The sequence below is a fragment of the Manis pentadactyla genome, chromosome 3 (assembly GCF_030020395.1).
Source record: "Manis pentadactyla isolate mManPen7 chromosome 3, mManPen7.hap1, whole genome shotgun sequence".
Lineage (NCBI taxonomy): Eukaryota > Metazoa > Chordata > Mammalia > Pholidota > Manidae > Manis > Manis pentadactyla.
The window spans coordinates 177,899,502-177,912,805 of NC_080021.1; the positions used below are offsets into that span (position 1 = coordinate 177,899,502).

The window sequence follows — 13,304 nt, forward strand, 5'->3', positions numbered from 1 at the left end:
TCTCCATAGATGCTGAAAAAGCATTTGACAAAGTTCAACATCCATTCATGATAAAAACTCTCAGCAAAATGGGAATAGAGGGCAAGTGCCTCAACATAATAAAGGCCATCTGTGATAAACCCACAGCCAACATTACATTGAACAGCGAGAAGCTGAAAGCTTTTCCTCTGAGATCGGGAACTAGACAGGGATGCCCACTCTCCCCACTGTTATTTAACATAGTACTGGAGGTCCTAGCCACAGCAATCAGAAAAAACAAAAAAATACAAGGAATCCAGATTGGTAAAGAAGAAGTTTAACTGTCACTATTTGCAGACGACATGATACTGTACATAAAAAAACCTAAAGACTCCACCCCAAAACTACTAGAACTGATATTGGAATACAGCAAAGTTGCAGGATACAAAATCAACACACAGAAATCTGTGGCTTTCCTATACACTAACAATGAACCAACAGAAAGAGAAATCAGGAAAACAACTCCATTCACAATTGCATCAAAAAAAATAAAATACCTAGGAATAAACCTAACCAAAGAAGTGAAAGACTTATACTCTGAAAACTACAAGTCACTCTTACGAGAAATTAAAGGGGACACTAACAGATGGAAACACATCCCATGCTTGTGGCTAGGAAGAATTAATATCGTCAAAATGGCCATCCTGCCCAAAGCAATATACAGATTGGATGCAATCACTATGAAACTACCAGCAACATTCTTCAATGAACTGGAACAAATAATTCAAAAATTCATATCGAAACACCAAAGCCCCAAATAGCCAAAGCAATCCTGAGAAAGAAGAATAAAGTAGGGGGGATCTCCCTCCCCAACTTCAAGCTCTACTATAAAGCCATAGTAATCAAGACAATTTTGTACTGGCACAAGAACAGAGCCACAGACCAATGGAACAGACTAGAGAATCCAGACATTAACCAAGACATATATGGTCAATTAATATTTGATAAAGGAGCCATGGACATACAATGGCGAAATGACAGTCTCTTCAACAGATGGTGCTGGCAAAACTGGACAGCTACACGTAGGAAAATGAAACTGGACCATTGTCTAATCCCATATACAAAAGTAAACTCAAAATGGATCAAAGACCTGAATGTAAGTCATGAAACCATTAAACTCCTGGAAAAAAACATCGGCAAAAACCTCTTAGACATAAACATGAGTGACCTCTTCTTGAACATATCTCCCCGGGCAAGGAAAACAACAGCAAAAATGAAAAAGTGGGACTATATTAAGCTGAAAAGCCTCTGTACAGCAAAAGACACCATCAATAGAACAAAAAGGAACCCTACAGTATGGGAGAATATATTTGAAAATGACACATCCGATAAAGGCTTGACGTCCAGAATATATAAAGAGCTCACACGCCTCAACAAACAAAAAACAAATAACCCAATTAAAATTGCGCAGAGGAACTGAACAGACAGTCCTCCAAAAAAGAACTACAGATGGCCAACAGACACATGAAAAGATGCTCCACATTGCTAATTATCAGAGAAATGCAAAATAAACTACAATGAGGTATCACCTCACACCAGTAAGGATGGCTGCCATCCAAAAGACAAACAACAACAAATGTTGGCGAGGCTGTGGAGAAAGGGGAACCCTCCAGCACTGCTGGTGGGAATGTAAATTAGTTCAGTCATTGTGGAAAGCAGTATGGAGGTACATCAAAATGCTCAAAACAGACTCAGACCACTTGACCCAGGAATTCCACTACTAGGAATTTACCCTTAGGACGCAGCAATCTAGTTTGAGAAAGACAGATGCACCCCTATGTTTATAGAAGCACTATTTCCAATAGCCAAGAATTGGAAGCAACCTAAATGTCCATCGATAGATGAATGGATAAAGAAGATGTGGTACATATACACAATGAAATACTACTCAGCCATAAGAAAAGGGCAAATCCTAACATTTGCAGCAACATGGATGGAGCTGGAGGGTATTATGCTCAGTGAAATAAGCCAAGAGGAGAAAGAGAAATACCAAATGATTTCTCTCATCTGTGGAATATAAGAACAAAGGAAAAACTGAAGGAACAAAACAGCAGCAGAATCACAGAACTCAAGAATGGACTAACAGGTACCAAAGGGAAAGGGACTGGGGAGGATGGGTGTGTAGGGAGGGATAAGGGGGGGGAATAAGTAGGGGGGTTTTAAGATTAGCAAGCATGGGGGGGTGGGATAAAGGGGAGGGCTGTACAACACAAGAGAAGACAAGTAGTAATTCTACAATATTTTGCTATGCTGATGGACAGTGACTGTAAAGGGGTTTATAGGGGGGACCTGGTATAGGGGAGAGCCTAGTAAACATAATATTCATCATTTAAGTGTAGATTAATGATAACAAAAAAAAAAAAGCAGTTCCTGTGTGGTGACCTCCAATTAGTTCTACACAATGGTACAAAGGGCATATAAAAGTGTAGGCAAAGGGTCTGTTTGCGTTTATACAGAGGATCAAAGCCTAATTGGGCTACCCCAAAAATGAACTAAGATACGATATGAGAAAGAACTTCCAACATCAGCACTCTCTGGAAGACTCATGCCAGAAGATGATCATCAAAAAACCCCAACAAAGATCCATGCACTGCTACAGGTGTAGATGCACTCATCCCACCAGTTCCTGGACTTGCCATGGGAATGAAGAAGGAGATATCTAAGCTGGCCTGTGCATACAGTAAAACAAAAAATTGGACTGGATCTCTACTGTTGGAACTCAACCAAGAATTAGGAAAAGTGCAAATTGTAGCACTCCAAAATCTTACAACTACAGACTATCTGCTGTTAAAAGAACATATGGGATGTGAACAGTCCCCAGGAATGCGTTGTTTTAATTTGTCTGATTTCTCTCAGACTGTTCAAGTTCAGTTGGACAATATCCAACATATCATAGATAAGTTTTCACAAATGTCTAATATGCCTAACTGGTTTTCTTGGTTTCACTGGAGATGGCTGGTAATTATAAGTCTGCTTTGGTTATGTAACTGTACTCCTATTATGTTAATGTGTGTGCACAATTTAATTAGTTGTTTAAAACCTATCCATGCTGAAGTTACTCTACAAGAAAATATGTCAAAGAAATAATCAATCTTCCCAAGTTTTCTTCCACCTGATACTTATATAGCTTTTCTTCTTCCTTCCTAATTACAACCCTTAAATAGAATTCGTGCCTCATATCGAATTAACCGAGTATCATAATTCTTCCAAGTGGTAAGGATACCTCAAGACAAATGCTGGGCATAGAAGCCACAGGGCATAAATCTGCAAAGAAGTAAAAAGCTAACCTTTTCAAACAATAGGGCTTCTCTCTCACTTACCAACTTTACATTTCCCTGTATGGCCCCGGAAGATGACTGGTTAGCCAGAGACGGGTAAGATTCCTCAAGGGAGAAACAACCTAAGACAGGCACAGTTGCAGGGGGGCCATCAGGTGAGAAACTGGGGTTCAACAGAGGTGAGGCTTAGAACCTCACCCCCCTGTTTTGAGAGAAATCTTCTGCATACCTGGATGTTTTATGGCCCTTGTCTAGCTTGGATTAACACATAGTCTACAGGCACACACCTGATCATCTACATTTGCTCTCTTACAACACTAAACTATGTTTTCTACCTTTATCTTTTATCTACCTACCACTTCAGAATTTTATTAAAAATAATAATAATAAAGAGAGAAAAGTGGTATCCACATATAAATCAAGTATAAAAATCAAATGAATATTTATATTTGAACTGACTGTTTATAGTTCATAATGCATGAGCAAAACCAAAAGTTTCTGTGATGACTGCCCTTTTACTGTTCACCATGTAACCTATTCACTATGTAAGAATTTGTTCTCCATGTAAGAACTTGTTCTTTATGCTTCAGAAGATTGGAGACTGACGAAAATTGGACTTGGGGTGGATTAATGATTGTGCATTGAGCATTGACTCCCCTATACAGATTTTAATGTTGTTAACAACCATTTGATCAATAAATATGAGAGATGCCCTCTCAAAAAAAATAAATAAAAATAAAAATAAAAATATATAAATTAGTCATAGGAATGGAAATACAGCATAGAAAATATATCTAATAATATAATAATATCTTGGAATGGTAGCAGGAGGCAACTACACTCACCATGATAAGCAATTAGTAATGTATTTAATTATCAAGTTCCTATGTTGAACATCTGAAACCAATATAATATTGTATATCAATGATATAGCAATAAAATTAAAATGATATACCAAAATAAAAAATAAATAAATAAATATAACTACCCAAGAACAAAACCACTGGATCAGATGGCTTTGATGCTGAATTTTATCAAAGATTTACAGAAGACCTAATACCCATCCTCCTTAAAGTTTTCCAAAAAGTAGAAGGTGAGGGAATACTTCCAAACTCACTCTATGAAGCCAGCATCACTCTAATACCAAAACCAGGCAAAGACACCACAAAAATAGAAAATTACAGACCAATATCTCTGATGATCTTAGATGCCAAAATCCTTAACAAAATATTAGCAAATTGAATTCAAAAACACATCAAAAAGATCATCCATCACGATCAAGTGGGATTTATTCCAGGATGCAAGGATGGTACAATATTTGAAAATCCATCAACATCATATACAACATCAACAAAAAGGAGGACAAAAATCTCCTGATCATCTCCATAGATGCTGAAAAAGCAGTTGACAAAATTCGACATCCATTCATGATAAAAACTCTCAACAAAATAGATATGAAGGGCAAGTACCTCAACATAATAAAGGCCATATATGACAAATCCACAGCCAATATCATACTTAACAGTGAGAAGCTGAAAGTTTTTCCTTTAAGATCAGGAACAAGACAAGGATGCCCATTCTCCCCACTTTTATTCAACATAGTACTGGAAGTCCTCGCCATGGCAATCAGACAAAGAAATAGAAGGCATCCAGATTGGTATGGAAGAAGTGAAACTGTCACTGTTTGCAGATGACATGCTATTGTACATAAAAAACCCTAAAGAATCCACTCCAAAACCATAAGGACTAATAACTGAATTCAGCAAAGTTGCAGGATATAAAATTAATACACAGAAATCAGTTGCTTTCCCATTTACTAACGATAAATTAGCAGAAAGAGAAATTAGGAAAACAATTCCATTTACAATTGCATCTAAAAAAACAAAATACCTAGGAATTAATCGAACTTAGGAGGTGAAAGACCTATACCCTGAAAAACTACAAGACACCATGAGAGAAATTAAAGAAGACAGCAGTAAATGGAAATACATCCTGTGCTCATGGATAGGAAGAATTAATATTTTCAAAATGCCCATCCTGCCTAAAGCAATCTATAGATTCAATGCAATCCTTATCAAAATACCAACACCATTCTTCAATGAACTAAAACAAATAGTTCTAAAATTCATATAGAATCACAAAAGACCCAGAATAGCCAAAGCAATCCTGAGAAGGAAGAATAAAGTTGGGGGAATTATGCTCCCCGACTTCAAGCTCTACTACAAAGCCACAAAAATCAAGACAATTTAGTACTGACCCATTGATCAATGGAACAGAATAGAATGTCCAGATATAAACCCAAGCATATATAGCCAATTAATATATGATAAAGGAGCCATGGATATACAATGGGGAAATGACAGCCTCTCCAGCAACTGGTGTTGGCAAAACTGGACAGCTACATACAAGAGAATGAAACTGGATTACTGTCTAACTCCCTACACAAAAGTAAACTCAAAATGGATCAAAGACTTGAATGTAACTCATTAAATCATAAAACTCTTAGAAGAAAACATAGGCAAAAATATCTTGAATATAAACATGAGCAACATTTTCCTGAATACATATCCTTGGGCAAAAGAAACAAAAGCAAAAATGAACGAATGGGACTATATCAAACTAAAAAGTGTCTGTGCAGCAAAAGAAACCGTCAGCACAACAAAAAGGGAGCCTACAGTATGGGATAATATATTTGTAAATGATATATCCACTAAGGGGTTAACATCCAAAATATAAAAAGAGCTCACAACACCTCATCACCCAGAAAGCCAATGTCCCAATTAAAAAATGGGCAGCGGATCTGAACAGACACTTCTCCAAAGAAGAAATTCAGATGGCCAACAGGCACATAAAAAGATGCTCCACATCACTAATTATCAGAGAAATGCAAATTAAAACCACAATGAGATATCATGTCACACCAGTTATGAAGGCCAACATCCAAAAACCAAGGAACAACAAATGCTGGGGAGGATGCAGAGAAAGGGGAACCCTCCTTCTCTTGGTGGGAATTTATGGAAAGCAATATGGAGGTTTCTCCAGAAACTAAAAATAGAAATCCTATTTGACCCGGAATTCCACTCCTAGGACTTTACCCAAAGAAAACAACTTCTCAGATTCAAAAAGACATATGCACCCCTATGTTCACTGCAGCATTATTTACAATATCCAAGATATGGAAGCAACCTAAGTGTCCATCAGTAGATGAATGGATAAGGAAGATGAATTACATATACACAATGGAATACTATTCAGCTGTAAGAAAGAAACAAACCCTACCATTTGCAAGAACATGGATGGAGCTAGAGGGTATTATGCTCAGTGAAATAAGTCAGGTGGAGAAAGACAAAAACCAAATGATTTCCCTTATTTGTGGCATATAACAACAAAGCAAAAATGAAGGAACAAAACAGCAGCAGACTCACAGACTCCAAGGAGGGACTAGCAGTTACCAAAGGGAAAGGGGGTGGGAAGAGTGGGTGGGGAGGTAGGGAGAAGGGGATTGTCATTATGATTAGAACATATAATGTAGATAGGTCATGGGGAGGGTAGTATAGCACTGAGAAGACAAGGAATGACTCTGTGGCATCTTACTTCACTAATGGACAGTGACTACAACGGCGTATATGGGGAGAACTTGATAATATGGGTCAATTTAGTAGCCACAATGTTGCTCATGTGAAACCTTCATAACATTGTATATCAATGATACCTTAATAAAAAAAAAGTATCCATTAAATTTTATAGCCCAGATCCAGAAAAAAAAATAAGCATCAAATACTTTCATTAATAATCAGTAACAAAAAGTCACTAACTCAATATATGAAAATCCGTATTCCACAGAAAGAAGTGTAAAGCTGGTCCTCACACTGCACTATAGTTACCTCAACCAGCAGGGATGGTGATTTGTGGACCCTGTAGTTTGGGGAGTGGTTTGCATCCGTTATTGTTAAGTTTATAGGGACGGTAGTGCATAAAAAAAGAGGAAGTATAACATCAACATCCTTAATTCTTACCTTCCCATGTGTGATGCTATTTTCAGCTCTTTTGTATTCTTATTTTACAGCTTCAGCTAAGCTGATCAGGGAGTTAGTTCATAGGAGCTAAATCTTAAGATTCTATAAAATAGGCTCACACGTTTGCGCTGAAATAGGCACAAGTCTCTGTTCCTCTGTGACATGTCCTTTTCCCTCTACTAGCAGTGTGAGGACTAGCTGGCACCAATTCCCCATTATCCTCTTCCTGAAGGGCATGCACAACTCACTTAATTGCTTCACACTACAGTACACTGCTATTTAGAACCAGTCTGTTTCTTTCCATTGTAACAGCATGGAAATAAATGAGCAATTTTCATACATTAGGAAACATAAGCATGCCAGAGTCTAATTCATACTTATGTGATTAATAAACCAGAGCATTTAGATGATGAAATACACTGTACAACACAAACACTATTCCTTTAGAGCAGTCATTTGGGTGTAAGATGTCACCCACAGTTGTCTCACTGGGCCCAGTAAAACAGCCCCACATTGGAAGCTCATTGAACTTCCTTAGAATGAAAACTCTCCGTTAGGTTGAAAAGTGAAGGATGAGAAATGGAGCACCATCTTTTCCATGTTTGTAAGTGGTATTGGCTTCGCATGAACTATAAGCAGGCTGCATGACTCTGAGCAAATATATTTTCTGTGCCTTGTTTATTAATGGACAGAAAAGCTAGCCTGAAAATGAAATTGATTTTATTCACTTAGGATTTTATACTTCATTGCACAACCACAACCCAGCAAATTCTTCATTAAGAGAGATAATTGCTTTAATGAAGATTAAATATAATTTTAAATTCACATTTATCTTTATCTACCTAATACAGGTCAGAATTAACCTAGACTGGTTAGGGAAGTGGGAAGGAATGGGTTTCTCCTAAAAGTCTCCATCTATTTATGTAGAAATGAGTCTGATCTGACAGTCAACCTGCCTTTCTTCTTCTTTCTCCTCTTCCTCTCATTTCATCCATTAGTGTCTCCCACAGAAGCCCAAACCAAACCTTCTGCTTTCTAAAAATCCTAATCTGGGGATGTTTGGCAGAAGCAGCAGGATGGCAGCCATTAATATCTGGGGTGCTCAATGAGCTATGAAAAGATGTATCGACGATGGGCATATGGGGGGAAAACATTAAAATCAAAGAAGTGGCAGGTTGGTTTTAGAAATATCCTCTGTCCTTGAGACAGAGTGTTTCTACTCCACCTGTCAAAGAGAGGAAGCCAAAAATGATATTAAACTGATTGATATTACTCATCGTTTCATGTGGTGGAATTGTTCCTCATTAATGGCATTTGAGCATTGTTGTGGAAAGAGCCTAGGAGACAAAAAAATTAACTTCTAGCTTCTTCTTAGCAAATTTAAGACCTTAAAAATGTTTCTTAACTTTTCTGAGTCTGGGGCTCCTCATTTATAAGATAAGACTAGTAGTGTCCACCTTGAGTTCCAAGATTGAGATTACTTGGCATTGAGTTGATACTCATAAATGTAAATTACTTCCTTGCTATATCATAAGTTTTCTTCTAGAAGCTCCAAAATACTATACCAGTGACCCAGTTATCCCCAGGAGAAGCAACACATTCTGCAGAAGTGACCAGTGGGTTTTTCCCCAGGCTGTTGCTGTTACTGACCTAAGAAATGGTTCAGGCTAAAGCAGTGGCACAGAGAAGCACAGGCTTGTCAGACCCCCCAGCACAGGTAAGCACAGCCCTGAGTGTTTCAACGTTTATGTCCCAGGGAAGAAAATAGTCTGGTTTAGTGAGGTGATACAGCTGGCTCCAAATGCTGTATTTCAAGTAATAGCTCCCATTTACTAAATACTGATGGGCCATGACACATTACATACACTATTTTATTAACTATGTTAGATATATAATTTATCACCCAAATTACGGCACTTTCAGAATGAAAGGGAGTGTTATAAATAATTACATCAAGACAAGTGTAAAACCTGTATGGTCCTGGGCAAACTGAATGAATGTTTGCCCCAAGTTGAATCCACTCAATCACTGTATGAGATATAAAATACTCCCTATTTTACAGAAGGAAACTATGATTCACAGAGGTTAAAAATAACAAGCCCAAGGACATACAAACTAGCCAGTGGCATACCCAGGGTTGAAACCTTAGTCTGAATGCTAGCAGTTCTTTCCTGTAACATACTCCCTCCTTGAAACACTTTAATCATGATATCAGTTGCGAGAAACAGCATTAATTTTGTTTTGAAAGCCTGCCTTTATTGAGTGAAAAAATATATTTGAGACTCTGGATCATGCCTTCCAAATGCTATCAAGAAAGAGGGCAAAAACTTGGGTGAGGAGAAAGCAAAATGATGCCAGTAAAAGCAGTCATAACCTAATGGGTACTGGGCTCTTTCCGAGTACTCAGTGCAGCCTGCATACGTGATAGCAAAGGCCTGAGCTAATGCCTGTTCAAGCTTAGAGAATGATAGTCAATAGGGCCAGACATCCATAAGTCTCTTTCTCTGTATGCTGGTCTATATTCTCATGCACCTGATGAATCCCATGATCTCAGTCAATTCACTGCTGATTTTTAGTGATCTGCAATCACAAGTAAATTTGATTCACTTCTATAACATGCCAGAATCTCTTCTCCCACCAAGAGCTGAAGCAATCTATTAATAGATACAAAAATGTTGAGAGATGATCAACATTCACTCCTCTACATAGTGTTTCAGTAAGTGAAATACAGGGGTGCCACATGCTTTCATCCTCTGACCTACATACCAGTCACCCTTGGAGTTTTCCTCATCTCTTAACATACAGGAAAGGGGGCCAGCTAGGCCTCTATCAGAAGCTAGGCACGTTGGCAGAGATAATAGAATTTATATTCTGGCAGAGAAACACCACCTCAAATCATTCATAGATTCCAAGCATTCTCAGTCACAATCCCTAATGAAACCATCTTCAGAGATCAAGTATGCTCCTGACCCCAAAAGGGGTCACCAGGTATTTCAGTGATTCTGTAAAGGATCCTGCCTTGGGACATAATAAGGAATCCTGAGTCAAAATTCAGCTCTGTTCTCTGAGGGCGTGTGATCTTAACAGACTACCCAAACACTCTGAGTTTCAGATTTCTCAATTATAAAAAATTACTTCCCAAACTTTAGTGGGGATAAAAATTACCTGTAGAACTTGTTAAAACACATTGCTAGGGCTCACCCTTGGAGATCCTGGTTTATTAGGACTGGTGTAGGGCCAGTTAATTTGCATTTCTAGTAAGTTTCCAAGTCACGATGAAGATGATGATACCATGGACCACACTTGAGTATTACTAAGTTATATCAGTAATACCAACCTCACGGTGTGTGGGAAGATCCAAAGACACGTGACCTTCCTTGTCAGAACTGCTGATTTATAATGCCTCTCAGTCAACATGTATTTATTGAAGAGAGGATGAACAAAAGTCCAAGAGTATTAGTAGGAATAAAACTTAGGGATATTTAATCATTTCTAATATTCCAGGCACAAGATTTAATTATATTCCAATCCCTCTTGTTATAATACATTATATGTGGCAATAAAAATGGGGTCCCAGTCTGAAATTGTGAATTTACATGAAGGCCTCCCAGATCTCTGGGTTTCTTTTTAAAAACACGATTTTTTGCTCACCAAGCCAATTTGGCCCCTTTAGGCTCAGCTGCATCTTCATGGCATCTAAACCCCATTTAAAATCATCTCGACTACTTAAAAAATAAAGCATAAATCTTCCCATTAGAAGAGTTCTCAGGAAAGAAATGAAGTGATATTTACTTTGCTGAAAACAGGAATCCCCTGTTATACCAGCTGTCAATCCCATGATCAGCTTCAGTCCTTCAGTTTGTCCTTGTCTAATGCAGCTCAGTGATCAGGAAACTTGCCTCCCTCCACCCCTCCTTTCATTCCAGCTTTCTCCCTTCACAACATTATTTAATCTCTCAGTTGCAGCTTCTTGGGATTAGCTACAGCATCTATTAATAGTTTTACTTCTGTTTACAGTTCCACAGGGAGAAAAATGGCTCATTCCTTTTCTCCGATCTTGAAGATATGTCTTACTGCATGCAGCAGGAGGAAGATGCACAGGCCCCATGAATAAACTATTTCCACAATCATTCCACTGTAAAGATGCTAATGTGCTTCTATGCCGAATGGATCCATTTAATAGGCAGAACAAGTTGGATATAAACTCTTTAATTGCTTTCAGCACACCGATTATCTTCCTGTGTCACCTATTGTATAATGCAAAAATGTTAACAAAAGCACTTACTGAAGACATTATTGGGAATTAAAAAACAAAGAACCATCAGTTGTCACTAAATATGCCTTTCATGTTCCCAAATGAAATGCATTTGTGCACTCAAGAAATAGGATAGAAATGTGCAGGACTGCCATTGTCAGAGGCAAACATCTTCATTAGATTTTGATCCAGCTGCTGCAAAACCTATAAAAAGAGCTATCAACGCCTGCAACTCATTATTGGTTATTGGAAGAAAACTTCAAAAAACCATCCCAAAACCTGCACTGATTTTTTCCTGACATTTCTCTGGCTAGGCAGTTTGTTTGGAAAGAATGGCATTAAAAACCTCCTCCAAGCTGGCCTCTCGCAATGGCACCTCAAAAGGCCGCAGTGCCTGTGGCTGTTAACGGGAAGCCCCAACTGCAGAGCTGTCGTGTATTCCTGGACAGAAGCTGTGAATCTCTATCAACCCCCAAATCTCCTGCTCTGACCTAACTGCATCTCCTTAAAAGCATATAAGTGAAAGGAGACAAACTCAGTCTTTATAGGCCAAATGGAAAGATTAATACGCACAATGTCTCATAACATCCTTTCTCTGTTGCAATAAATCTTCCTATGCATATTGACAGTCAGCTCATTTTTAGCATGTTATTTTCTGCAGAGACTGTTCTGGAAGAGAAAAAAGACTAGCCAAGGGAGTAAGCAGGGAAGGGTTAGGAAAAAGAAGAGAAGGGGAAGGGAGGGAAAGGATAAGAGTTGGGGTTCTGGGGATAATGTATAGAAGATGTTACAGGAAGCAAACTATAAATGTCAAAATCACCTACAGTTCTTCCTTCGAATTCTGTTGAAACAGAAGAGATCCACAAAGACTTGAACAGAATTCATATTAATCACAGACCCTAGCCTCTTGACTTGGGGACCTCTTCAGTCAGGCCCAGGTCTCCAGAGGCTTCTGATGGATTCCAAACAACTCCCAGAAAACAACTGTCAGAGCTGTCACTGTCATTTATGAAGAACTCTTTCTCCTCTTGGAATATATATCTCTCTACTTATGACACAGAGAAACACAAATTGTGATCACTATTATTCAACCTCAGTAAACAAGGACGGAAGACTACATGGACCACTAACTAAATCTGCTTTAAAGATTTTTGGCTTTGCCTTTAACTTACCCACTATATTTTCTATTTTATAGTCAAAAGTAAAATGAAATGCTCAAAATATTGCTGTAATATCATAGCCATTATTTGAATTAAGTATAAAAGCTCTTTGAGGGATCAATTTGTTATGTTTATATTGTTCTTAAAACTATTACATAAATCTTAATGCTCTAGAGACCCATAATATATTTTCCTTGCATGTATCACCTCTACTCCTTCAAAACATGACCTTCTCTGTGCTCACTTCTGCATCACATATGCTAAAATTGGAACAATACACAGAAGATCAGCGTGGTCCCTGCACAAAGATGACACACAAATTCGTGAAGTGTTCCATATTTATTGTAAAACCTATTAATTTTTTTAAAGCATTAAAAAATGACCTCTGTGGCACTCCAGCTATCGTCTTCCCTCTGCCAACTGCCTTAGTCAATACCGGCAGATTGATAAGAGCAGCAGAAAATGAGGCCTACGCTCCCTCCAACCAGAATGGGATTGTGAGCTGGGAACCCACTGCAGCCAGATGATCTTTCTAAAATATGAATCTGACCATGAGGATCTCCTGTATAACACCATT

The 13,304-nt window shown here is 38.2% G+C and overlaps 1 non-coding gene across 1 annotated transcript; it reads left to right on the plus strand.

Moving 5' to 3' along the window:
* The first annotated feature begins 12,963 nt into the window (after positions 1–12,963).
* LOC118918893 (U6 spliceosomal RNA) lies at positions 12,964–13,070 on the plus strand. Its single transcript, XR_005027308.2, has one exon. It is a non-coding gene; the product is annotated as a U6 spliceosomal RNA (small nuclear RNA).
* Positions 13,071–13,304: the final 234 nt, after the last annotated feature.